This window comes from Etheostoma cragini, chromosome 14 (genome assembly GCF_013103735.1).
Source record: "Etheostoma cragini isolate CJK2018 chromosome 14, CSU_Ecrag_1.0, whole genome shotgun sequence".
NCBI lineage: Eukaryota > Metazoa > Chordata > Actinopteri > Perciformes > Percidae > Etheostoma > Etheostoma cragini.
The window spans coordinates 23,247,324-23,251,827 of NC_048420.1; the positions used below are offsets into that span (position 1 = coordinate 23,247,324).

At 40.1% G+C, this 4,504-nt stretch overlaps 1 protein-coding gene across 1 annotated transcript in view; it reads right to left on the reverse strand.

Moving 5' to 3' along the window:
* Positions 1-4,504, reverse strand: part of LOC117957201 (F-actin-uncapping protein LRRC16A-like) — a 57,716-nt gene that overhangs the window by 22,659 nt on the left and 30,553 nt on the right. The window lies entirely within an intron of this gene.

The window sequence follows — 4,504 nt, forward strand, 5'->3', positions numbered from 1 at the left end:
GTTGTCTTCATGCTGTCTTCATGCTGTCCTCATGTTGTCTTCATGCTGTCCTCATGTTGTCTTCATGTTGTCCTCATGCTGTCCTCATGTTGTCTTCATGTTGTCCTCATGCTGTCTTCATGCTGTCCTCATGTTGTCTTCATGCTGTCCTCATGTTGTCTTCATGTTGTCTTCATGCTGTCCTTATGCTGTCTTCATGCTGTCCTCATGTTGTCCTCATGTTGTCCTCATGTTGTCTTCACGCTGTCCTCATGTTGTCTTCATGTTGTCTTCACGCTGTCCTCATGTTGTCCTCATGTTGTCTTCATGTTGTCTTCATGTTGTCTTCATGTTGTCTTCATGCTGTCTTCATGTTGTCTTCATGCTGTCCTCATGTTGTCCTTATGTTGTCCTCATGTTGTCTTCATGTTGTCCTATATCAATGTTCTTTTTAATTCCCCAAAATAACATGATTGATTCCACCCAACGCTCTTTGCCAAGTACAAATCTCTACTTTCATTAATTTTGGGTCTTATTCCATTTTATAGCATTGTAAAACAAATGGAAGTGTTTTTGAAATAGTATTGAGTAAAAGTTGACATATTCCAGTCTGTGATTATCATCAACATCCATTCCTTTAATTTTAGTCTCAATAATTCCTAATTTCTGCTTTTCTAACTCAAACATTAGGTATAATTTCCTAATGTACAGCGATCCTCAGGTGCTCAAGTGGCACCCGTGCTGGATTAGATCCTGGATTTTGGTACCCTATCGCAGTCTTGATCTGTCACCACCCCCCCTTACCCCTCACAGCCGCCACCGCCAAAGCTTTAAATATTCCCTGTAGATTAGTACGGAAGCTTTGAAATACAATCTTTTTTTATTTGGGACAGCTAGTTCTGGTAATATGGTAGGTTAAAACTGGACATATGATCTGCGTTTGTGCAATTACACTGGCTTGTAATGTGTGCAATACTCAACTGCTACTATTAATATTATTATTATTAATATTATTAGTACTTCTCACCATTGCAACATCTTAATTATGTTAATTATGTAAACAACTGTATCATAATATTCCTTTAACTATGTAAATATCCACACTCATTATATTTCTTTATTTAAATTTCTACTATTTGTGCAATTGCAACACAGAGTTTCCCTTCGGGGATCAATAAAGTATTTCTGATTAATGGTGAGAGCTCCTGAAGGCAACACTAAACACAATATAACAATGTTTCACTTATCAAGTCAAGTCTCACAAGTTTGTCTCTACATCTAGAGCTGTGTTACGGGGTGAGACCGGTCCTCTGTCTGTCTAACATGTGTCCGTCTCCGTCCCCAGGCCCTGGCGTCACATCGAGCCTATCTGCTGACAGCACGGGTCCCTTCCAAGGTCAGTAAATCTAGTAAATCTACTCTTCATTTCCCCCTACAGAAAGAAAGAAGAGTCCACGTTTCTCTGACTTCTCATCCAGTTTGTCCACACACATGTTTCTCTAATCTCTATATTTCCTCCTCATGCCCTTCCTACCTTCCTCCTTCCCTTCCTCCTCGTTGGGAATGTTACGTTGGTCATGTCAGACATGCAGCTGCTTGTTCCTCCAGAGTGAAGTTGCTGGTTTTATCTTCTCTTTGTCCCATTTAGCACATTACAACAAGTTTTTGTCCTTCCTTTCCACCTTTCCAGACACTTAAACTCTCTTAACCCTCCTGTTGTCCGCAGGTCAAATTTGCCCGGTGTTCATAAAGTTTCTACGTCAGAAAATTGGGGTTTGTTTCAACCACACTGTCAAGAAAATATAAATAAGGTGGATGCTTCCTGATTGGTTCACTACTTTCATTGAATTTGGGTGTTTTATTCAATTGTATAGCATTGGAGGGGGGGGGGGGGGTATAAATTGAAATGATAAATTAATGGAAATTGAAAAAGGACAAAAAGTCCCACCAAAGATTTTAAAAAAGATCAAAAACTTCAAAAAAGTGCAAAAAACAACAAAAAAAACGTCCCAAAAATTGACAACAAAACAACTAGGAAAAAGTGACAAATGTCGTGAAAAGTGAGAAAAATTGTCAACCGATTTACAGTTAAAATTTTAACCCAGAATAACAAAATGTTGCAGGTCGACGAGAAGACGACACAAGGGTTAAATGTGGAAGATCCGGTGAATAAGGTGTTTCTGCGTAGGCCTCGGGACGGCATCGTTATTGTGTGTCCGGACTTTGGTGAGCACTTGCTTAGTACTTTCACTCCAACATGAGTTTCACCTTCGTGGGTTTGAGTGGAATATCCCGACAGCTATGGCTGCGCTGTCCTGGTATGGACCGAAACGTCGGAAAGTGGAAGCACGCACAGCTGCAAATCCTAAATGGTGTGTCGGGTGCCCAGTAATGGCGAGAATTACAGAAAGAAAACAGGCAAATGGTCTTATTTACCGCGGGCAACAACCAGTGCATTTCAGCTGGAAGACGTTTGTTCGATCGACTGAAATAACCCCGCACCAAGTAGTTCTTAGTAAAAAAAAAATCTGTATGAGTTTTCTCTCAGCCAATCACTGCACGCATTCTTTGATTTACTGCAACGTGTGATTGGTCCACTATGTAGATATCATGACTACACCAGTTTGGTGAGATCAGAAAACGACATCACTTTGCTGAAATGCAGCCATTAGAACAACATTTAGACAACGTTATGCCATATTATGATATTACGATATCCAAAATCTAAGACGATATCTACTCTCATATCACGAGATATGTAACTTATACACCAAAAAAAGTTACTTATACACCAAAAAAAAGGAACCAAAAAAGCGTTCTACTCTCATATCACGATAAAGATATACTATAGAGACATGGCCTAGCTCTTTTAACCCTGCTTTCTGTTTCAACCTTTCATAATGCTCTTCACATAATGCTTTATCTCTTCCTTTATTTCTATACTTTATAACCCCCCCATCAGTGCTGCGCCTTTGAATATTCCCCTACTTCTTCTTCCTAGTTCTCTATTTGTCTGACTTAACATTGAAGTGTCTCTTTCCCCTTCTCTCTCTCTCTCTCTCTCTCTCTACGTCTTTTTTACCTACTGTACATGCAAAAACACGTCCCACCATATGGAGACATCCGATAGTTTTACCCACAATGCAGCTCTAAGAACACAGCCTGTGGGAAAGGAAAACAGTGAGAGGAAGGAAAGTTCAACCTGGAGGGCGAGCGACGGAGACGGAGAAACAAACACGCTCGAAATAGTAGATACATGAAGACCAGGAGTGTCCTAATAGGAACTTAAAAACTCATAAAACTCTCTCAGTGGATAATGACTATGACGATAACCCATCTCTAGATCATCCGTGTTATAGACGAGCTAAGGACCGATTAGAAACACCTCAGATTACAAGTCACCAACATAGCAAAGACTAAAAGTCCTGGTTCAGCTTTAGGAACGATGTGTCATTGGAGTCCTGTGTTATTAAAGGAGAAGTGAACCCATGGTTAAACGCCGCTCTGAAATTACTCTTACGCTGTTTCCTTCCTTCTCAGCCTCTGTTTTAACCCCTCTGGTAACCCTCCCGGTTTCTGGTGTCTGGCTAATGAGCTTGTGAATCAGGTCAGACCACTTGTAAGGAAGTGGGATGCAGAGTGGAACCAGGATCTGGAGTTTACTCATAAGGAAACTAAAGCTGTGTTCGAGTCAGTTCCCTCATCCGCTCACTGACTCACTATTCCCTACGTAGTGTTTATTAACCCTCGTGTTGTCTTTGGGTCAAATCTGACCCGTTGTTTTCAAAATACATATATCAGAAATAAGGGTTCCTAGATTGAAAAACCAGGAAATAACATGGACGACTGATTCCACACATCACGCCTTGCAATGACAACATAGGATAGGATCTCTGCCTTCATTGACTTTTGAGAGTTTTCAACGTTTCGGGCAAACTTTTTTCAATGTTTCTGTCCATTTTTGCTTCTGCGCCTTTGAAGTTTTTGTGGGCTCCCCCCCCCCCACGTTTTTGAAGCTTTTGCAGACGTTTTTGTCACTTTTTTCAACATTCTTTAATTTTTTGAATGCTATAAAATTGAATAAAACATCAAAATTTAAAGCAAGTAGTGGGTTGATCATTTATTTTACTTGTGAAGAGCGTTATGCAGAACAATCCACTTTATATTTCTGAAAATTTGGTTGAAAGAAACCCCTTTTCTTCCAGTAGTTTGTTGTTAAAGAGTTTTTAAAATAAGTTAAGAAATGATTTATAGACTTTAGATAATTGCCAAAGTTCCACGGGTCTCAGATGTTAAAAACCTCGCGTGTTTACAGCCTGCAGCACTGCTGCACGCCTCTTATTGTGTGTTTAAAAATTGTTAAACGACATAATAATGAATACAGTTCAAAACAGAAATAGTCCCACATGAAATGTACATAACCCTCTGCCAGCTGACCCATGATCTGTTGTTTGTTTGTGTGTGTGTGTGTGTGTGTGTGTGTGTGTGTGTGTGTGTGTGTGTGTGTGTGTGTGTGTGTGTGTGT